Source organism: Pseudophryne corroboree, chromosome 10, assembly GCF_028390025.1.
Source record: "Pseudophryne corroboree isolate aPseCor3 chromosome 10, aPseCor3.hap2, whole genome shotgun sequence".
In the NCBI taxonomy this organism is placed as follows: Eukaryota; Metazoa; Chordata; class Amphibia; order Anura; family Myobatrachidae; genus Pseudophryne; species Pseudophryne corroboree.
Genome location: NC_086453.1, coordinates 270,229,393 through 270,253,834, shown reverse-complemented (window position 1 = coordinate 270,253,834; position 24,442 = coordinate 270,229,393). Strand labels below are relative to the sequence as shown.

At 43.3% G+C, this 24,442-nt stretch overlaps 1 protein-coding gene across 8 annotated transcripts in view; it reads left to right on the top strand.

The window, feature by feature from the left end:
* Nucleotides 1–24,442, top strand: part of LOC134966492 (uncharacterized) — a 261,433-nt gene that overhangs the window by 118,654 nt on the left and 118,337 nt on the right. For 3 of the 8 annotated variants that reach the window (XM_063943271.1, XM_063943273.1, XM_063943266.1), the window contains exon 1: nt 9,321–9,470. The exons of 2 other annotated variants lie outside the window; for them this stretch is intronic. The gene's annotated coding sequence lies outside the window, so the exon portion shown is untranslated. Of the gene's footprint in view, nt 1–8,766; nt 9,096–9,320; nt 9,471–24,442 lie in introns of those variants that run through there. 3 more of the 8 variants (XM_063943272.1, XM_063943267.1, XM_063943270.1) reach the window with 2 other exon arrangements.

Sequence of the window (24,442 nt, the reverse complement as noted above, 5' to 3'; positions counted from 1 at the left end):
GGGGTGCGTTCCGCGCGCCTGTGCCGGCTCAGCTTCCGTTCCCGAGTCCTCCGGTGTCCTTTGATGTCCAGGCCGTCTCGTCTCGGTCCCCGTGGTCGGTCAGCGGCCGCCGCTTTCCTCCTTCCTCCGCCGGGTCCCGTCTGTGACTTCCTGCTTTGCCGCTCACGTGATGTGTCGCGGGAGTGTTCAATTAGCCCCTGTTGCTCGGGGATACCTCTCTCCAGCCAGGGAGAGGTGTCTGTAGAATGCAGTGTGTAGTGAGACAAGTCCCCCAACGCGTTTTAGCAAACTGCCTTTTTCTAGGATTAGTGTAATTGGCTTGCAGTCATATGACCACCAGTGATCTGGCAGCAGCATCTCAGTTGTCAGGCAAAATGCAACTGGGACAGAGAGGACAAAGTACAGATGGTGTAATAGCATTACTGCCTCACAGTACTGAGGATATAGGTTTGATTCCCACCATGGCCCTAACTATGTTAAGTTTGTATATTCTCCCCGTGGGTTTCCTCCAGGTACTTCGGATTCCTCTCACAATCCAAAAATATACAGGTAGGTTAATTGGCTCCAGAAAAAATATTAACTCTAGTGTGTAAGTGAGTGCATGTACATGGGCAGACTAGATGGGCCTAGTGATTCTTCTGTCAAATTCTATGTTTCTATGTCTAAAGATGCCAGTGACTTCCTACAGTAGCAATCAGTACCTGTAAATTTGAAAAATCACTAATCCATAGTAACACTGATACTATGCATAGCAAATGACACTTATCCAGGCATAGAATAAATTAGTAATTCACCAAACATTAATTCCAGTTTGAAAATTGGCAATATCCTTTATGGTAAAATGGCAAACGCATTTCTTCACTGACACGCTATGCAATTTCATTAAATGGTAGAATTGCCATTCATTTCCTGGTCTTATTTAAGTACTGCCTGAGCAATCAGTGTACATGAACATCTAGCAGGTCATCAAAATATATATGGAGCTTGTTTCCAAAAATGTTAAATGAGTTCTAGGAGGCAGCACATGGGGGGTAATTCCAAGTTGATCGCAGCAGGAATTTTGTTAGCAGTTGGGTAAAACCATGTGCACTGCAGGGGAGACAGATATAACATGTGCAGAGAGAGTTAGATTTGGGTGGGTTATTTTATTTCTGTGCAGGGTAAATACTGGCTGCTTTATTTTTACACTGCAAATTAGATTGCAGATTGAACACACCACACCCAAATCTAACTCTCTCTGCACATGTTAAATCTGCCTCCCCTGCAGTGCACATGGTTTTGCCCAACTGCTAACAAAATTCCTGTTGCGATCAACTTGGAATTACCCCCATTGTTGGCTAGGTGTAGATTATTACTTCTAGATCCAAACTACAAATTTGTTCAAAATCATTTTAGAACAGGACTTGGAAAATTGCATTTTATAGCAATAAGTACCACATCCAGTCAGTATTTCATAGCAAAAGGTACCAAATTGTATTTCAGTTACATTGGTGGAATTTTCACCTTCCCAGCACTCATTAACACTTTCATCCACCCTACTAACTCCCATAAAGATCTTCTCACGCAGCACCTATCAACCTATTCACTCACTAACACCCCCACTCTTGGCTGCCATCAGAAATTGTGGGGCCCGGGACTGGCCAAATAGGCAGGGTCCCCTACCAGCAGCCTCTAACCTGCCCCTGTGTCCCACCAGCAGCCTCTCACCTCCCTATGTCCCACTTCCCCCAGCAGGCTCTTACATCCAGCAGCAATTCACCTCTCCCTGTCCATCCAGCAGCCTATTGCCTCCTCCTGTTCACCCAGCAGCCACTTACCTCCCCCGTTCATCCAGCAGACTCTCAACTCCCCCCATCCATCAAGCAGCCTCTTATCTTTCCCTGTGTCCCACGAGCTGAGGTGGATTTGGCATCAGTCCTTTAGCTGGTTTTAGCAGGAGGACTGACAGGAAGCCATGAACAGACAGCACAGGTGGCATTTTGAATATGGAGCCGGTCAAGGGCCAATCGAAGCTCGGTAGCTGGACGCTGGCAGCCCAGTGCCAACTTCACACCGCTGCCACCCAGGACCCTTTCTCTGTCTGGGCCCAGAACTGCAGTACCAGCAGTCCCTCCCTCATGGCTGCCCTGTCCCCTCTCAGCCCCTTATAACTCCCTCCCTCACACACACACACACACATACATACAGACATATGCATACACATCAATTCTCCTCAGCAGGAAGAAGCCATTCAGCAGCAGCTCCTCGTTTGTGTAGCCTGGAGGGGCGGATATTTTTATTTGACTGACAGGTTGGGACTAGAACCTGAGGAGAAGCAAGGGGTCTTCCCTGCATGTTCTATGTCACTAAATTGCAGATATCTCACAGCCAGGAAGGTTATTTGGATAAGCATCCAAACTTTCATTCACCCCCCTCCAACACCATACTACTCTATTCTGCACTCTCTGCACTGCAGTCAGTGACATGGAACATGAAGGTAGCGTGTTGGCCAACCTTTCCATTTTCTCAGGGCCCCTCCTCCCCTGCTCAGACTCCCTGAGCCTGCCTGTTAAAGAGTGCCAGCCCCTTCTGTTACTGCCAGGGGACGGTGGGGACCCCAGTCCTGGGCCCGGACTAAGATGGGGCCAGGGTGGCAGCAGTGCGGATCAGGGGGCCATGCCAGCTGCCTGGCTGTGCACCAGCAGGCAGCCATGGAGTGACAGAGCACAGTGGTATACCTTACTACAGAGCTGCCCATGAGCCAATCGAAGCTTGCGGACTGGCAGCCAATCAGGAGTTTTGGGGATGCAGGGAGGAGCAACGGGGCAGTGTGTATGTGGGTAGGGTGCTTTATTTGTCAGTCCTGGGCCCCATAATTTCTGATGGCAGCTCTGCCATGGGGAACCGCACTGCACACAATGCACCCATGTTTTGCATGCACAGTGCCGGTGCCTACTGCGCCGTGGAGAGGAGGATTCCCCCTCCTCTGTTAAAACGCCCCAGGATGAAAGGTACAGTAAACATGTTTCAAGGAAACCGAAAATAGACTGTACTGATGATACAGATTGTTGGGGGGGCTTTAAAACCGACTGATCAGCATATCAGTAATGTAAACATGCAATAATCTCTAATTCATGTCAAAACACTAGAAAGACAAAGACCAAATCAAGGCCACAAAGAGGGATCATGTAAGTATAAAACAACAACTTATCATGTTCCAACTACAGAGGGAAATGTGCAAGTCTGTCAAAAAAACACATTTTTATCAATGTAAATGTTGGCAGAAGAAAAGTAGAAAATGCAGCCGAAGAAAAAAGATGTCATGGGATTGTAATTCCAGAAACTCGCGGTGGAATGAGGTTAAGTGCCCAACTACAAGACCATTAGGAAATTCAAGCACACATTCAAGGTTTTCGGTGTAGAGAACAGCTCTGGTAACATGATAAGACACCACTGAATAAATACCTACCACTGGAGATTCTCCTTACTGCACCTTTATGTACTGTACTGCAAGGTACTGTATTTGCCGGATACCTGCAATGACTGTCATGCCTTCTCAGTGTATTTGAAAGCAGCAACAGAAGAGGAGCAGAAGATAAGCATTGTTGTAGACAAATCTGTTCATAAACATAGAGTGAAAGCTTTAAGGGGGTGATTCCGAGTTCTTCGCTCGCTAGCTGCTTTTAGCAGCATTGCACACGCTAAGCCGCTGCCCTCTGGGACTGTATCTTAGCTTAGCAGAAGTGCAAACGAAAGATTAGCAGAATTGCGAATAGAAATTTCTTAGCAGTTTCTGAGTAGCTCCAGACTTACTCAGCCATTGCGACCAGCTCAGTCCTTTTTGTTCCTGGTTTGACGTCACAAACACACCCTGCGTTTGCCCAGCCACTCCCCCCGTTTCTCCAGCCACTCCTGCATTTTGCAACTCGAATGCCTGCGTTTTTCCGCACACTCCCATAAAACGTCTAGTTTCCGCCTAGAAACACCCACTTCCTGTCAATCACACTATGATCAGCACAGCGATGAAAAAGCTTTGTTATGCCGTGAGTAAAGTACCTAACTTTTGTGTAAAATAACTAAGCGCATGCGCTCTGCGAACCTTGCGCATGCGCAGTAAGCGACTAATCGCAGTATAGCGAAAATCGGCAACGAGTGAACAACTCGGAATGACCCCCTATATCAACATCTGAATCAATGTCCAACAGATTCAGTATTTATTAATTTTGACCTAATGCAAAATCAGCCCCTTCCCAAAACTCAGTTAAGTAAAGCGGGTGTGGTTCATAGGGTCGCCCACACTTATGTTGATAGTGTCTAGGTAGACCACTATTGGTCGACAGTGACTAAGTTGACATCCAAATCAGGTTGACACAAGCATTAGGTTGACATGAGCAAGGTCGACATGACATAAGGTCGACATGAGATTGAAAAGAAAAAATTGGTGTCGTTTTCTTCATAGAGTGACAGGAACCCCAGTTAGTGCAGGCTTCGCATGCCATGCTTTGGGGAGGTTACCGTTCACAATCATAGTCCACGTGGATTGTAAAGTATGAAAAAGTTCAAAAAATTTAAAAAATTGTTAAAAAAACTCATGCTGACCTTTCCCTAGTTTATACTCCAAATTTTTGTTCTAAATATAGTACTGTTTCTGGAGTTATATAACAATGGCCCTCATTCCGAGTTGTTCGCTCGGTATTTTTCATCGCATCGCAGTGAAAATCCGCTTAGTACGCATGCGCAATGTTCGCACTGCGACTGCGCCAAGTAACTTTACTATGAAGAAAGTATTTTTACTCACGGCTTTTTCTTCGCTCCGGCGATCGTAATGTGATTGACAGGAAATGGGTGTTACTGGGCGGAAACACGGCGTTTCAGGGGCGTGTGGCTGAAAACGCTACCGTTTCCGGAAAAAACGCAGGAGTGGCCGGAGAAACGGTGGGAGTGCCTGGGCGAACGCTGGGTGTGTTTGTGACGTCAACCAGGAACGACAAGCACTGAACTGATCGCACAGGCAGAGTAAGTCTGGAGCTACTCTGAAACTGCTAAGTAGTTAGTAATCGCAATATTGCGAATACATCGGTCGCAATTTTAAGAAGCTAAGATTCACTCCCAGTAGGCGGCGGCTTAGCGTGTGTAACTCTGCTAAATTCGCCTTGCGACCGATCAACTCGGAATGAGGGCCAATATGTGGCACAGGAGAGCGTACCCCTACACCACACAGGTCAAACCATGTAAAAATTATTTGGATAATAATAACACTTTTATTTGGAGTTATTATAATAATATGTAGCAAAGGAGAGCGTACCCCTAAACCACACACACATGGCAAAGACTGTAAAAATTATTTGGATAATAACCCTTTTGTTTAGAGTTATAATAATAATATGCAGCACAGGAGAGTGTACCCTTAAACCACACATACACGGCAAAGCCTGTAAAAATTATTTGGATAATAACCCTTTTATTTGGAGTTATTGTAATGATATGCAGCACAGGAGAGCGTACCCCTACACCACACAGGATAAACCCTGTAAAAATTATTTGGATTAAATATTATTAACCCTTCTATTTGGAGTAAATAATATACAGCACAGGACAGCACCACTGAACTTATACAGCAGTACTGCTGGAGTTTAACGGCAGTACCGCTGGACTTATATGGCAGTACCCCTGGACTTATATGGCAGTACCACATGACTTATACGGTAGTACCCCTGGACTTATATGGCAGTACCCCTGGACTTATATGGCAGTACTGTTGTTCTTATATGGCAGTACCGCTGGACTTATATGGCAGTACTGCTGGACTTATATGGGAGCACCACTGTACTTATATAGCAGTACTGTTGTTCTTATACAGCAGCATCACTGGACTTACGGCAGCACAGGACACCACCACTGGACTGATGCAGCACATGACAGCACCACTGGACTGGACTTTTACAACAGCACCACTGGACTTATGGCAGCACATGACACCACCACTGGAATGACTGGACTGATGCAGCACAAGACACCACCTCTAGACTGATGCAGTACAAGACAGCCCCACTGGACTGGACTTATACAGCAGCACTGGACTTATGGCAGCACAGGACACAACCACTGGACTTACGGCAGCACAGGACACCACCACTGGAGTGACTGGACTGATGCACCACAATACTCCACCACTGGACTGATGCAGCACAAGACAGCATCACTGGACTGGACTTATACAGCAGCACTGGACTTATGGCAGCACAGGACACCACCACTGGACTTATGGCAGCACAGGACACCCCCACTGGACTGATGCAGCACAAGACAGCACCATTGGACTGGACTTATACTGCAGCACTGGACTTATGGCAGCACAGATCACCATCACTGTGACTGGACTAATGCAGCACAAGACACCACCACTGGACTGATGCAGCTCAAGACACCACCACTGGACTGATGCAGCTCAAGACACCACCACTGGAATGATACAAAAGAGCAGGTCTCCACCCCAAGTGCCATGCCACTTTCCCGCACAGACACCAAGGAGACATGTCCTCTTGCTACACTCTCCAGGACTGGAGTGAAAATGGCGGTGACACTGCTGATTATATGGAATCCAAAACATGCGAGAATCTGACAGCGGGATGATGACGTTTTGCCTCATTCTGGTTTCCGAGTCTGGCGGGAAAACCCAAGCTAGGCTCGAAGCATGAAGTTCGGGGGGTTTGGTTCTCAGGGAACCGAACCCGCTCATCTCTAGTTTTTACTTGAAGATTCATGTCAAATCCCAATTTGTTTCCAAAAGGTACCAAATCCGAATTTATTTGTTGAATAACTCCAGAATAAAGGAGCGAAAGGTCTTTGAGATGTACTGTATGTAAATTCGATGTATGGCATGGAAAAAATATATGAGCAAAGAATGACTTGTTCAGATGGATTTGGTACCAGTCACAAACTGTTTATAATACATAAATCTGTACTAACATAACAATAAATAAACTAAAACTAAAAGTTACAGATCAAGTTAATATTTCAGTATTATACGGCAGACTCAGCTGTCGTATAATCAATTTCAGAGCAGATCTTCTCTATTATGCAGCAACTGTCAGTGCTTGTAAAATAGCAAATACACACAGACACACTGAATAGATTATAAAAGCACAGGATACAAATATTAGGATAGGCTCCCAGAGATGGCTTATTTATAGATAAGGTAGTTTCTCAATCATTTAGTAGCTAACTAGGCTGAAAATCCAGTAAGTATTTAAAGAGACAGTCTTCATTAAATATCCAAGTTGTATACAATAAATTCATAACCTTTATTTGACTTTATTTCAAAATACATAGTCTTAAATTTCAAACAATTTAAATGAGCAACAATACAATAAAAATTATTGTCTAGCTCTCCATGGGTGATATGTATCAAAACTTGGAGAGAGATAAAGTTGAGAGAGATAAATTACCACCCAATTAGCTCCTGTCATTTTCCAAACACAGCCTGTAAATTGGCAGTTAGTTTACTGGTCAATACTTTATCTTTCGTCACTTTATCTAGCTCCAAGGGTAATCTCTCCACATATCTGGGAATGCCTCAAATCTCTTTATTTGTCATTTCCGGGGTGGAGTACTATTCTTAAAAGTTCATGCACATACTGTACTGAACTCATCCATAAAAGACTGTACAAATATAGATACAGACACATTTTGATATGTACAGTATGTGCAGATTATTTATAAATACATCGTTAAAAATTGGTGCTTATACAACTGTAAATGAGGCTCACAATTAGTGTCAGACTAAAGCATGATGGGCCCACCAGGGAATGCAGTGGTAGGGGTCCAAGCTCAATCGGTGTGACACTACAGTGGGACTTGGACAACCATTAGAGAGGACATAGTCAGCCTGAAAAGAACAGGACCCCTTTATACAGGAGAGGAGAGGGGTGTGTCAGGACAACCCACTTTGATTGGCAAAAGGGCTAATACTATTGTATGGTCCATCAAAACATGCATGTAGCTACTGTCCCTCTATTAGAGTAACAATGCATAATATGGGTGCATGGTCTTGATCCTGACCCCTACATGAGGGGCTTACAGGCAGTAGGGCCCACCAGGGATTTTCCAATGTACATCTGTGGGCCAACAATGTTAAAAAGAAGACTATAGAATGAAACATTAGGGTCTATTCTTCATTGTGACCAAATTACCATCTGATACTTTGGTGTCCAAGTTGCCATGAACTGCGGCGGAAGATACCAAGCAAGTGGGCAATTCTATATTGTGCCTGAGTGGTTATAGCTGCTCCAAAAAGCCCTAGCAGAGAGAGTGGACTGGGTTTGACCTGGTGGTATTACTGCACATTCATGAACCAAGTTCACGCACATTGGTGTTTCCATAATAGGTGCAAAGTATGAGGTGCACATGGGCCTTTGGGTCCAATGGAGCCCCCACTGCACCCATATTTTAATAATGACCTTTCCGGAGTCCCGTGTCAGGCACTGCAACCATGGCAAAAATCACAGCCAAAATGGCCACTGTGCATGCGCATTAGTGAAATTAGTCTCCGGAACATGGAGGGTGTCATGTTTCCGGAGATCTGCACATGCGAAGTAGACTCCACACGGGCCTCCTCCTCTCTTAAAATGCCCCTCTTCACGCATGCACTTTGCCAGAAGTGAAGCAGCGCCAGAGAAGGCTGAGCGAGTGCCATGTTCTCATGCGTAGTAGACTCTGGCACAAAGCCAGAATCTACAGCATTGCGAGCAGTATGGACTCTGCCAGAGAGGTGGGGGCCTACATTGAGCATACACATGGGTCCTCTCCTCTCTCAATCCACACCTAGCTGCAGCTACTACTTCTTTTTCCATTCTGCTGTCATAGTTATTAGAAGACACAAAGAAGCGACATCACCTCTCTGAGGCTCAAGAGCAATGATTCAAGGAAAGGCTGAATTTATAAGGTGTTATTGTTTGCCTTATAATAACAATCTGCCACTGAGATCAATAATAAGGAAATGTAGAGGATGATGTCCCTTCCCAGCGTTTCCCGAGCATCTGATCTCAGGTGTAGATTTACAGTGTGCAGCAAGAAGACAGGAGTAAGAACGAGAAAAGGAGATACAAATGTAAGGGGTAGGTAAAGTGCTACTGTATATGTAAACATGATAGAGAAAGAGAGTGGCTGACACAGACAGAGCCTCTTATTTCCTTATTTAAACCCACGCCTCACTTTACTATTCTAGTACAATAGAATGCCTATGTCTGCACTGCAGGTGCCTTTCATGTAACGTACTGTACTTTATGCAATGTTTGCTTAAAGGGCGGGGCGTTTCTAAGCAACACAGGTTTTGACTATTACTGTAAACTAAGAAAGTAATGCAGTTGTTGTGCTAGTTTTGTCCGTTTCTACTGGCATTTTTTCTCTGAAATAACTGACAGCTCTTTCCGTGATCTTAATACAGAGAACATGAACATGAACACCTATTCGACCCCATGATTCAACAAATGGTCTGTAAACTTATTTTAATGAATTATGTTGGTCCCACTGCATGCATGCTCTCTGCCCTCTTCATGGAGAATGTATTCCTTTATGTACAGTAGTTCTAGTGCGGGAAAATGCTGCAAAGCGTGGGCTATGCTGCCAGCTAGCATTTTGTAGTAAGAGAAAATCTTACTTGTATAACTGTAGAAAACATTTTTCATTTGAAATGCTATAATATTATATATTATTATATAGTGATGTTACACATATTGGGCCTGATTCAGACACAATGCTGATGTTTTCGTAGTTGAGCGATCCTTTTTGTACTGCAGATGCATCTAAGTTGAATTGCAGATGTGTCACAATGGATTAAAGATGGCAGTCATAGAGAACATTTGGAGGCAGAATGATTGACAGTTAGTGAGCATTTGTGGGAGGTAATGGGAGGGTGGCAAGTTAAACGCAGGTGTGTCACAACCATTTTGGCAGTGAGTTGCAACCAGTGTCTGCCTCCTTGTACGCAGTTTTACTGGCCCTGGTGTCTTAGTTACTATGGAGATTCTGAGAAACCATCAGACGCACTATCATATGCACCATCAAAATTTGCACCTGCCCTATGACAGATGCAGTTTCTCCATCTCGGATTCCACTTGAATGCGAAACATCATCCTTCCGTGGCCTATTGTTTGTACTGTTTGGTGCGCTTTACCCTAGTACACTTTGTTCACAGGCATATTTAAGCCCTGTGACGCCATGCAGATTGAACCGAGCTGCAAGTTAAAAAAAATAAAAAAATAGATTAGATAGATAGATAGATAGATAGATATAGGTCTGTTGTTTGTACTGTTTGGCGTGCTTTACCCTAATGTACTCTGTTCATGTGCATATACTGTATAAGCCCTGTGACTTCACGCAGTTTGAACCGAGTTACAAGTTAAAAAAATAAATAGAAAAAAAATATATATAGATCTATTGTTTGTACCGTTTGCTGCACTTTATTATAGTGACTCCATGCATGAATTTGCAAATTTAAAAATGTATAACAATTAGTTTAGAGAAGACCAACCAAATACTATTATGCAGCTGCTGCCATCAGTCATGATGACAACACTAGTCCATCAGCATCATTTACTAAAGCCGATGATCAAGGGCATAGCAGATCTATGTCAGGTCTTCTCAAATCAAAACCCAATATAAAGTGGTAAAGAAAAAACATTTCTAATAAAGGGACAGTTTGGTGCAGAAAAAGATACATTTCCAGCATGCCATTCACCACACACAGTGGCAAGGAAAGGCTCAGGCCTTGGCCTTTATTTCTGAGTGGTGGTTCTGCAACTGTTTGTGAAGCATATTCCTCCTCTCATGATGATGCAAGAACTTTTCACACAGAGTCTAGAAGAGATGTAAAAAAAACCCTGAAACCACTAAGGCAGTAAAACAAACTGCGTGTTCTTAACATCACACATCCCTGAGGAGAGTCTAGGGGTATCCACATTAGCTATGTGTGAGTCAGACATTTCTCACACTCTACTCAAACAGAAACTTCTTTTGCCTCCTTCCACCATTTCTTCACCATCTGCACATGTGGGGAGCAGTACAAGTAAAGATGGTGATGAGGACATAATACAAATTGAGAATGCATCTGTGGAAGCGGAGTAGAATGAGGGGGATATAGGTGGCCTCTGTGGCCTTTTCTGCTTTTGGCTTCCCTCACGGCACTTCCTTTTTGATCGTAGTGTCTTCACCTGGTAAACAGAGGGCACTGTAAGCTTTTTAAAAAAGAGCTTTTCCATGGCTCTCTCCTCTTCTAATATCTTGCCTCTTGCTGGTCTCCACCTAGAAAGCTCTTATGCAAGAGCTCTCTTGCTGCCAGGACTTTGGAAACTTCTTTGGTTGACTTGCTGTTTTCCTGACACAGCCTCTTCTTCACATGGTGTAGTGTCTTGTTCCTTCAGCCATCAGGAGATTTCACTGCTCCTTGTAAACCTAACATAAGCCATCACAAAGGGAATGTCTGATGAAGAAATGAGCTGTGATAGGCTTGCTGTGGCAAAATATGATCGCTCGCCAGCTCGTTTTTGTAGCGCTGCGATCAGAGGGCCTAATTCAGATCTGTTCGCTCGCTAGCATTTTTCGCTACACAGCGATCAGGTAACTACTGCGCATGCTTATGCACCGCAATGCGTAGTCGCGCCGTACGGTTACAAAGTGCAGCCGCCCTGTACAAAAACAGTTTGTGCAGTTTCTGAGTAGCTCTGACCTTACTCAACCGCTGCAATCACTTCAGCCTATTCGAGCCCGGATTTGATGTCAGACACCCGCCCTGCAAACACTTTGACACGCCTGAGTTTTTCCAACCACTCCCAGAAAACGGTCAGTTGCCACCCACAAACGCCCTCTTCCTGTCAATTTCCTTGCGAACTGCTGTGCGAATGGTTTCTTCGATAGAACCAGCGCACAACAACGATCCGCTTTGTAACCGTATGGCGCGCCTGCGCATTGCGGTGCATATGTATGCACAGTAGTTACCTGATTTCTGCGCAGTGAAAAATGCTAGCGAGCGAGCAGATCTGTATTAGGCCCCTTGTTCTGATAGAGACTTGCTAGAAATGGACATATCATGCACCAGAACAACAAAGGGGGAAATAAACTCGGAAATAGGCAGCATACTGTATGGTAAAGGTGTTCCTAAAGAATCACCTGATACCCCACAACTGTTGGTCCCTCTCTCCCCACACCAAACAAGTGGGAGTATACCTTTCAGGAGAGTATACAAAAGGATAGTCTCATTGGACTCACCTCATTAGGAGCACTGTTACTCCGTTTTCCTATCTACAATAAACAACTTTTAAATACACAATCTACTGATTTTATACAGAAACAGCATACTACATCTTCACATATCAAATTCCATTTGCAAAACACCCTTTTGTGATCACTCCACTCATCTATTCCAAATCCTCATCCTTCACAGCTTCTTTCTTCTCTCATCCTTGATCCTCCTCTTCATTCTATCCACTAGATCAGAGCTGGCCAAACCAGTCCTCGAGATCTACCAACAGTTCACATTTTCCAGACCACCTAGCTGGTGCACAGGTGTAGTCATTACTAATTAAGACTGTGCTGCATTCATTCCTAACTGACAATTCTACAGATCTCCAGGAGGCCTGGAAAACGTGAACTGTTGGTAGATCTCGAGGACCGGTTTGGCCAGCCCTGCACTAGATACAGTACACAGTCCTTTATTGGTACTGGTTCTATTCTTTCTTTTTTATGTTCTCTTCTTCCTTGTTTAATTTTTTATTTTTTTCATCTTTGAGCTGTGCTGTATCTCATCTGAACTTTATAGTAAACTTGTTTAGCATTGGAAACTATATGGTTCCACTTTTGTTAATACCTGGGTTTGTATTAAGCAGCAGGAAGAAACCTTGGCTCTCTCCTCTTCTAATATCTTGCCTCTTGCTGGTCTCCACCTAGAAAGCTCTTATGCTAGAGCTCTCTTGCTGCCAGGACTTTGGAAACTTCTTTGGTTGACTTGCTGTTTTCCTGACACAGCCTCTTCTTCACATGGTGTAGTGTCTTGTTCCTTCAGCCATCAGGAGATTTCACTGCTCCTTGTAAACCTAACATAAGCCATCACAAAGGGAATGTCTGATGAAGAAATGAGCTGTGATAGGCTTGCTGTGGCAAAATATGATTGTATAGAGATTTTATTTCCACTCTGCATTACCTGATACTCGAGAACCACTATGATAGGCAAGGAGCCATCCGAAGTGGAAAAATCCCTTTGTGGGGCACTCTTTTGAAAATCTCATTGCATAGTTAATATAGTTAAAACTTAGCTTTTAATTGTTTATTGCTCTTAAACAGAAAAGGGTATATATAGGTTACTGTTGACAGGATAAGGTAGTCTCCCTTGAGCAATTTTATTAATAACATAAAGCATAAATACCTTGAATGGTCTAATGGTGAAGATGTATAAAACATATATTTTTCTTTCCTGTGTTACCCGGGTGTATTCTTTCCTGTGTCCCCAACTGTATCCATTCAGTCTCACATATTATCTAGGCATAAACCAATTGAATATTTAGACTGGTTTCTAACTACCATATTTAGTCACCAGTGCAGGATACCCTATTTTTCTTTGTCACTCTGCATTACATGCCATTGGCTAATATGGAATCTTTGCAGATTCAAGTAAGCCATGTCCAAAGACTTCAAGAAACTGACTGGACTAACTTCCTTGAGTGACTGCAACCTCTTCTGCAGCGATGGTTCTTTTTGGAATAACTCAAGTGATATCTTTTTCCAGGAAGTCTCCTTCCAGGACAGTTCTAGGGCAATTGTTCTTTTCCATTTGAGTGTCTTCTATATCCCCCAGGCCACTACAATCTCATACTAAACCTAACTCTGCATTTGCTCATTATTGGCTGCATATCTATTAAGTACAGTAGGTGGGCTTGACAGATATTATCTAATTTGGTGACAGGAGCATCTTGTGAACTTCTTACTTCACGTATGAAGGGTTTGAATGTTTCCCTCTATATAGATTGCTTTGGATCAAGAATAAACAATTCTAGATAAGGACTAGGACCAATGCTCAATAGCACAACCTGTTTTTGATTCTATACTTAACAACAGGTTTTGGGGAAAAAGAGAACACAACCATTCTCCCATGGTATTTCCTTGTTAAAAATGTGTTTGACAAGGTGTTTTTTTTATTTATTAATTTTGATTGTAAACTTTTAACTAAATCAGACATTGATTAACAAAAACATGTTTAGAAGGGTAAGGTAAGGTAATGCATTAGGTGGGATGCCACCTTATTGTTTCACTCAGACTCTATCTGCTTTACACTATTTTCATTTAACAACTTAAACAGTTGAATTGTGACTTTGGATTGAACATTGGGCCTAATTCAGATCTGATCGCTCGCCAGCTCGTTTTTGTAGCGCTGCGATCAGAGGGCCTAATTCAGATCTGTTCGCTCGCTAGCATTTTTCGCTACACAGCGATCAGGTAACTACTGCGCATGCTTATGCACCGCAATGCGCAGTCGCGCCGTACGGTTACAAAGTGCAGCCGCCCTGTACAAAAACAGTTTGTGCAGTTTCTGAGTAGCTCTGACCTTACTCAACCGCTGCAATCACTTCAGCCTATTCGAGCCCGGATTTGATGTCAGACACCTGCCCTGCAAACACTTTGACACGCCTGAGTTTTTCCAACCACTCCCAGAAAACGGTCAGTTGCCACCCACAAACGCCCTCTTCCTGTCAATTTCCTTGCGAACTGCTGTGCGAATGGTTTCTTCGCTAGAACCAGCGCACAACAACGATCCGCTTTGTAACCGTATGGCGCGCCTGCGCATTGCGGTGCATATGCATGCACAGTAGTTACCTGATTGCTGCGCAGTGAAAAATGCTAGCGAGCGAGCAGATCTGTATTAGGCCCCTTGTTCTGATAGAGACTTGCTAGAAATGGACATATCATGCACCAGAACAACAAAGGGGGAAATAAACTCGGAAATAGGCAGCATACTGTATGGTAAAGGTGTTCCTAAAGAATCACCTGATACCCCACAACTGTTGGTCCCTCTCTCCCCACCCCCTCCTCCCACGCCAAACAAGTGGGAGTATACCTTTCAGGAGAGTATACAAAAGGATAGTCTCATTGGACTCACCTCATTAGGAGCACTGTGACTCAGTTTTCCTATCTACAATAAACAACTTTTAAATACACAATCTACTGATTTTATACAGAAACAGCATACTACATCTTCACATATCAAATTCCATTTGCAAAACAACCCTTTTGCGATCACTCCACTCATCTATTCCAAATCCTCATCCTTCACAGCTTCTTTCTTCTCTCATCCTTGATCCTCCTCTTCATTCTATCCACTAGATACACAGTCCTTTATTGGTACTGGTTCTATTCTTTCTTTTTTATGTTCTCTTCTTCCATGTTTAATTTTTAATTTTTTTCATCTTTGAGCTGTGCTGTATCTCATCTGAACTTTATAGTAAACTTGTTTAGCATTGGAAACTATATGGTTCCACTTTTGTTAATACCGGGGTTTGTATTAAGCAGCAGGAAGAAACCTTGGATGGAATTTGGACGATGCTCAATTATCATTCTTTTGCTGCTTTTTCCTACAGTATATATTTAAGTTTATTAAGAAAATGAATTTCTACCTACACAAAGCAAATTATTGAATAGACCAGGGGGTAAATTTACTAAGATGGGAGTTGTATTCAAGATGGGATGTTGCCCATAGCAACCAATCAGATTCTCTTTCTCATTTATTTAGCACCTTCTAGAAGATAATACCTGTAATCTGATTGGTTGCTATGGGCAACACCCCATCTTAAATACAACTCCCATTTTAGTAAATTTACCCCCAGGAGTCAAAATTAAAGTGAATGGCAGTTTAATCAATGCATACCAAAAAATAAAAATAACAATAATAATAATAATAATAATAATAATAATAATAATAATAATAATATTTCATGAATGCAGTTAAAGACTATGAAATACTTTCTTCTGGCAAGACAACCATTACATAGTGATTGTAAAGGCACATATATAAATGAACTCCCATTAATACCCAGAGGGATACTAACCAAGCCAACCAAATGCAACAAAATTCACGTTTGGAATCTGAAATAGGATTTAGGTGGTCATTCCGAGTTGTTAGCTCGTTGCCGTTTTTCGCAATGCAGGGATTAGGTGGAAAATGCGCATGCGCATGGTACACAGCGTGCATGCGCTAAGTAATTTAACACAAAACTTTGGAGATTTGCACAAGCTCGAGCAACGTTTTTTCAATGCTCGAGTGATCGTAGTGTGATTGACAGGAAGTGGGTGTTTCTGGGCGGCAACATGGCGTTTTCAGGGAGTGTGCTAAAAAACGCAGGCATGCCAGGTAAAAACACAGGAGAGGCTGGAGAAACGGGGGAGTGGCTGACTGAACGCAGGGCGTGTTTGTGATGTCAAACCAGGAACTAAACAGTCTGCAGTGATCGCAATCTAGGAGCAGGTCTGGAGCTACTCAGAAACTACAAGGAATTATTTAGTAGCAATTCTGCTAATCTTTCATTCGCTATTCTGCTAAACTAAGATACATTCCCAGAGGGCGGCGGCCTAGCGTTTGCAATGCTGCTAAAAGCAGCTAGCGAGCGAACAACTCGGAATGACCACCTTAGTTTTGTTTGTGAACATCATTGCTGTATTATTCATGTTTCCAACATTTGTGTAACACTAGTACCCTCTCATTGGTCAACTCAAAAAATTGAATTGCTTGTGTAAACCACGTACTGCAGTAGGCATACAATTAATAAGCTAATATATTGCTGATGAACATATATTTGCACATACAGTAACACTATATTGCAAATCTGAGTCAGTTTGTGTGGCAATGAATAGGGCCAGTGCAGAGTTGAAGTCAAGTTGGTTCCATCAGAAAGTTTAAAGAAGTAAAGGGACTAATTTAGATTTGTAAGGTATTGCACAGCACAGGGAAGCGGCATTGCAATACTGTACAAGTAAAATGCAAATGCAGCAGGAGGCGTCTGTAGAAGATAGATGCCTCCTGCATGGATCTGCGAGCTTCAAGTGCTGTGGGTGAGGATGCAGCATCGGATCACCATCAGACTCACGATGGTAGCAGTCCCTGGTCAGTCTGCATAAGCCAAACCTTACTCAAACTGGCATTCAGATCTTGACAGCTGGGTCCAGGTAGTCTGTGTCCAACAACACATACAGATGGGTCCACGGTTATCTTGGCTAGTTTCCTGCGCCTAGGCACAACATGGTTTATTAACATAAATCCTTCATCTATTGTTCTCAGGTGCAATACAATACAGAGAGAACAATACAGCAGGGGATTAAGTCATTACAGCAGGGGATTAAGTCCGATTGGCCAGTCTCAGTTAATCCTATTAAAGGTCAAGATAAACATGGAAATGTACACCAATTAGATGGATCAGTTGAAGAACCCTTCATCTGATCTATCTAATTGGTGTACAATGAATTCACATCAACAAGGAAATGTACCCAGACTGGTTGTCAGTCTGAGGAGTATATGTTTGAAAAAGTTGTTACATGGCTGTATTTTCATGAGATTAATTGGTTTTATTTGTGGATAAAACATTTTAAACCAAAGTTTTAAAGAATCTGTATGAAATTGTTGGTGAATTTTAGGTTCATCTTATAACCTTGAGCGCCCCCTGATCTGTATTGTACAGGTACTGTATATGTTGTTTTTGGACCTTTGCTAACAGAAGGTCCGTCTAGAGGTGCTGCTTGATATTACTCCTGAGCGCAAGTGGGAACTTTATATATATATATATATATATATATATATATAAGCAGGCTAGCGTTATCTGGGCCTACATGGCAGTAATTGAGAGGCTAGTTTGCTGGGTGAAAGATCCAGCTATAGTATGACTTGGATGTATGAGGAACATACTGATCACTGTAGAGTAGGAGCAATGCTAACTTGGTCTATGCACATGATCTGTAATATAGACATTTCAGTTTTTGAGATTAGAGATCTGAATGCTCTGACAGGGGTGATGTTTGTTCATAATTGAAAGTGTTTCTGATTTAATAAAGCTACACAGGACTTGTATTTATTCAGATGTAATATTAAACTTCATTTTGAAGGTGACAGAAACCATTTTAATAAATTGTTTGCTCCATGTAGAGAATAAGGATCAATGACTATCAAGGGTTAATTTGTTAAATTAAGGATTTATTTATTAAACCTTGGGTAAAATAATGCAAATTAGGGTAACTTACTATTTATCAATGTTTACCGCCAACAGTGGCTATCACTGAGTATCGTCAGCATTAGCCATGACCTGTGATCCACACCACATATTAACATGAACAGCAGGAGTATCACAAAGTATCACAACTGTCCTCAGATGACTACTGAGGACAGCAATCGGGGTGTTTCAGCAGAGGATGGGGCCCATGTGCACCTCCGCGTGGGCACCCTCCTCTGTATAGTGCTGTAGACTCCGGCATTGTGCCGGGGTCTACTGCGCATACACAGGTCTCCGGAAACATGGCGCTCGCATGTGCAGCAACCATTTTGGCGGCGATTTCTGCCATCATTGCAGCGCCTGACACTGGACTCCGGAAAAGTATTAAAATGGGTGCAGTGTGTGCGGTGTGGGCCCCCCTGGGCACAGGGGCCCATGTGCACCGCACACTTTGCACCCATTATAGAAATGGCAATGACAGCAATGGTGCAGACCGATAATAGAAACATTGTTTTGTTGCTAAAAAAATGCATTTGTTCCATTTTTTTAACAACAATGTTTTTATTCTTCTATATTTTTAACAAATGTATAGTTTTTACTTCTTATTGATTTTTTTTTTTTTTGAGTCTGCACTGGAAGTCATAGATTAGACTTCCAGTGCAGCATGCATGTGTAACACAGCAATGGTGGGCTACACAGGCAACGAAGGAGTGTGAAACAGCAACGGTGGGTTGCACAGGAGGAGTGTGACACAGAAATGGTGGGTTACACAGGCACCGAAGGAGTGTGACACAGCAATGGTGGGTTACACAGGTACAGAAAGAGTGGGACACAGCAATGGTAGGCTACACAGGCACAGGAGGAATGTGACACAGCAATGGTGGGTTACACGGGTACAGAAAGAGTGGGATACAGCAATGGTAGGCTACACAGGCACAGGAGGAATGTGACACATCCATGGTGGGTTACACAGGCACATAAGGAGTGTGACACAGCAATGGTGGGTTACACATGCACAGAAGGAGTGTGACACAGCAATGGTGGGCTACACACGCACAAGAGGCATGTGACACATCAATGGTGGGTTACACATGCACAGAAGGAGTGTGACACAGCAATGGTGGGTTACACATGTACAGAAGGAGTGTGACACAGCAATGTTGGGTTACACAGGCACATAAGGAGTGTGACATAGCAAAAGAGGGTTTCACGGGCAAAGAAGGAGTGTGACACAGTAATGGTGGGTTACATAAGCACAGAAGGAGTGTGATACAGCAATGGTGGGTTACAATCAGGCCTGGCACTACCCGCTCAGTGAAGGGATGCAAAGCAGGGAGGCGCCAGGCTGGAGAGGTGCTCTCCCTGCTCTGCATCCCTGCTGCTCTGCCTGTCTCCCCTGCAGCTGTCAGCTGCTGTGCCTGTCATTGTATGACAGGCAGCGATGCTAGCAGCATGAAACCCTACTCCCTCTCACCTGTGACAGTGGCAGTTTGCGTGTTCAAAGAGGGGGTGGAGCTACACAGGATGGAGGGGGCAGAACTACATGGGGCCAGGCTGCTGTACAGAGGTAGAATAAACAGTGGCGGCCAGCCAAACTTAGGTAAGTGGAGGGTGAGAGAGAAATGTGTGTATGTTGGGGGGGTGTATGTGTTGTGTGTGTGTTTATGGTGGGGGTGGTGGTGTGTGTGTGTGTGTGTGTGTGTGTGTGTGTGTGTGTGTGTGTGTGTGTGTGTGTGTGTGTGTGTGCATTATGAACGCTCCTATTGGGGGGCATTATGTAAAGGATGCTACTACTGGGGGCCTTATGTGTAAGGACGCTACTACAGAGAGCTGTTATGTATAAGCGGCACTTCTGTTGGCTTTATATATAAGGACGCTATTACTGGGGGGCGTTATGTAAAAGGGCACTTCTACTGGCTGGCATTATGTATAAGGACGCTACTACTGGGAAGCGTTATGTATTAGGATGCTACTACTGGTGGTTGTTATGTATAAGTGGCACTTCTGTGGGCATTATGTATAAGAATGCTACAACTGGGGGGTGTTATATATAAACAGCACTTCTGTGGGCATTACATATAAGGACGCTACTACTGGGGGGCATTATGTATACGGATGCTACTACTGGGGGGCATAACATATAAGGATGCTACTACTGGGGGGGCATAACATAAGGATGCTACTACTGGGGGCATTATGCATAAAGATACTACTACTGGGGGGTATAACATATAAGGATGCTACTACTGGGGGGCATTATGTATAAAGATGCTACTACTGTGGAGCATTATGTATAAGGATGCTACTACTGGGGGTCATTATTTATAAGGATGCTACTACTGGGGGTCATTATGTATAAGGATGCTACTACTGGGGGACATTATGGACACTACTACTGAGGGGTATTATGTGTAAGCTGCACTGTGGCACTTCTGTGGGCATTATGTATAAAGATGCAACTATTGGGGGGCATTATGTATAAATGGCACTTCTGTTGGCATTATGTATAAGGATGCTACTACTGAGGGTCATTATTTATAAGGATGCTACTACTGGGGGGCATTATGTATAAGGATGCTACTACTGGGGGGCATTATGTATAAGGATGCTACCACTGTGTGCATTATATATAAGTGGCACTTCTGTGGGCATTTTATAAAAGGATGCTACTACTGTGGGCATTATGTGTAAGTGGCACTGTTGCACTTCTGTGGGCATTATGTATAAGGATGCTGCTACCGGGGGGCATTATATATAAGGACGCTACTACTGGGGGGCATTATGTATAAGGATGCTACTACTGGGGGGCATAACATATAAGGATGCTACTACTGGGGGGCATAACATATAAGGATGCTACTACTGGGGGCATTATGCATGAAGATACTACTACTGGGGGTATAACATATAAGGATGCTACTACTGGGGGGCATTTTGTATAAAGATGCTACTACTGTGGCGCATTATGTATAAGGATGCTACTACTGGGGGTCATTATTTATAAGGATGCTACTACTGGGGGTCATTATGTATAAGGATGCTGCTACTGGGGGACATTATGTATAAGGACGCTACTACTAAGGGGCATTATGTGTAAGCTGCACTGTGGCACTTCTGTGGGCATTATGTATAAAGATGCAACTATTGGGGGACATTATGTATAAATGGCACTTCTGGTAGCATTATGTATAAGAATGCTACTATGGGGGGCATTTTGTATAAGCTGTATTTCTGTGGGCATTATGTATAAGGACGCTACTACTGGGGGGCATTATGTATAAGGATGCTACTACTGGGGGGCATTATGTATAAGGACGCTACCACTGTGTGCATTATATATAAGTGGCACTTCTGTGGCCATTTTATAAAAGGTTGCTACTACTGTGGGCATTATGTATAAGCGGCACTGCGGCACTTCTGTGGGCATTATGTATAAGGATGCTGCTAGGGGGGGCATTATATATAAGGACGCTACTACTGGGGGCATAATGTATAAGCGGCACTTCTGTGGGAATTATGTATAAGGACGATACTACTGGGGGCACTATGTGTATAAATGGCATATTGGGGGCATTATGTATTAGAGGCACTTCTGTGGACATTATGTGTAAGCTGTGCTACTACTGTAGGAATTATGTGTATAAGCGGCACTACTACTGTGGGCATTATGTGTATAAGTGGCACTACTACCATGGGCATTTGTGAATAAGATGCACTACTACTGTGGGCATTCTGTGTATAAACGGTATACTGTTAGCATTATGTATAAGTTGTGCTACTACTGTGGGTATTGTGTGTATAAGCGGCACTACTACTATTATGTGTATAAGTGGTACTACTACTGTGGGCAATATACAGTATGTATAAGTGGTACAACTGTTGGCATTATGTGTATAAGCTTCAGTACTACTGGGGGCATTATTTGAAAGAGCAGCACTATTATATGCGGTGTAATGTGAATAAGATTGTGCTACTGTGTGTTGTAATTTGAAATGGAGTACTATTGTGTGGCCACACCCCTTCATTGTGAGACCACAGCCCTTTTTCGTCACGCACTGACCCCTTGTGAAGTATTTGAGGGCGCAAATTTACAGTTTGCATGGGGTTGCTGAACACCCCAGCACCGGCCCAGGTTACAATGGCACAGAAGGAACCCCTGACTGGCCAGCTTTGCCACAAGTCTCTGCTTACTGCTGCAGGACAGTATTGGTCAGTTTCCCAAAGTTGTTTTTTGTTTTTTGTTTTTTAAATTAACCAGCCTGAAAAAGATCAGAGAACAGCAGTGATAGAAAAAGTGCCATGGTTTTATAACATTCACTAAGGTCAAATGATGGGCTTTAAATGATTAAGTCAGTGAGTTCTAGTTTATGAGATATTTTGGAAAAATTGATAAATACAATATCATCACTTGAAAGACACATTTTCAGTTTAAGTTTAAGACCTTGAGGTCATCCAGCTGATAATGTGGAAACAACACAATGGTCTGTACTTGAACTATCACATTGCAAAAATATCTGCTACAAATGCTTCTGAATGCATTAGCTATTTTATATCTGTCACCCACAGTCAGAACAGCCATCAAATAGAAATTTAACTTTTGCTCATATTTATAACAGTTTCAGTGCTTACATTGTGTACTGTTTTTCCTTTGACAGACACTGATGGAAGCTACTGTTTCTCTGATGGCTTTGTGACAGGATTGGAAATACTGATTGCATGTCAGATAGACCAGGCATAATATGTTTGTTTTGGTTTTGGAAAAGATAATAGTACTGTGACTCAAAGAGTTGACAGTGGTTTAAGATATCAGCAAATGATTATATAATCATCTGAATAAAAATCACATGTATCCCAAATTTAAAAGGCATTGAACAATCATTATTATGATAAAAAAAGTCTTAATATTATATAAATATTTCCGCTAAAGTTCCCAAATTGTAAAATAAATGAGGACTATTGCTGTAACAGCTATTTTACATATGTACAGTAAAAGCTGTTATCCTGGGATGTTGTTATGTGACAGGCGGTCAGGAGACCGCCGGTCACAATACCGACACCTGCATCCCGACCCCTCAAAATCCTGACAGTCGGCATGCTGACTAACATGGACTATTCCCACTCCACGAGACCCACAGAGTCAGAATAGAACCTGTGGTGAGCGCAGTGAGTCACCGAGCCCGCAAGGGGTTTTGTTGGGCTTGCCCCGCCGGCCATCTGACAGATGGGATCCCGGCGTTGGTATGGTGACCGGCAGTCTCCCAACTGCAGGTCACCCAATACCAACCCATGGATGGCCAAGAACTCATTGCTTCCCCAGCTCTAGCCAAGATGGAATTAACAAAATAGAGGCCAAAGTACATTATTTTACAAAAATATATTGGGAGTGACAGAAATCTCTAGTTGCTTCAAAAGGTGTGAGCTGCCCCTTTATACCAAAAAAGGGGTACTCTACCCCTACTAGTAAACAATGCAACCTCCCTACCAAGGAGTCCATAGGGGAGCAGCAGGTGGTGATGAACGCAGGGAAGTCCGGACATACCCTGCAGTATGCTCCTAGATCTTAAGTCCACACTACGGCAGGTTGTCCTCACTCTTTAGTCCAGGGGGTGGTGGTGCCTACGCGTTTTGAATGCTGAGGTTCAGAATGCTGACATGCCCTTTAAAAGGAACCTCAGCATTCCGAAACACATTGGAACCACCACCCCTTGGACTAAAGAGTGAGGACAACCTGCCGTAGTGCAGACTTAAGATCTGGGAGCATACTGCAGGGTAAGTCTGGACTTCCCTGCATTCATAACCACCTGCTGCTCCCCTACGGACACCTTGGTAGGACTCACTGCTGAACTATATGTTTTTATGTTTATCCATACACTGCCTTATGTATGCTAATTTTATAAGTTCTGTGATTGTGGATGTTAAGAGTGTAATACATTTTTGCTATTTTATTCCGTTGGTACGCTAATATCCATGACAGCAACCATGTATTGCCACCTTTATACCTACCATCTTTTTTACATTATTTTATAGTATGCAGGTGATGCAATCTGAGCTGCCAGTTTTCTCCACCCGTTTTTTTGCTTAGTGCTACATGGCCCAACTTCTAGGAAGAAGCCTAGGTTGGCCTTTAGAGCAGTGACAACTTGCACAGCAAAAGGCGCTCGCCCCCCCGCCGGCATGCTAAACCCCGGGATCCCGACATCGGTATGACCACCAGCGGGATCCCA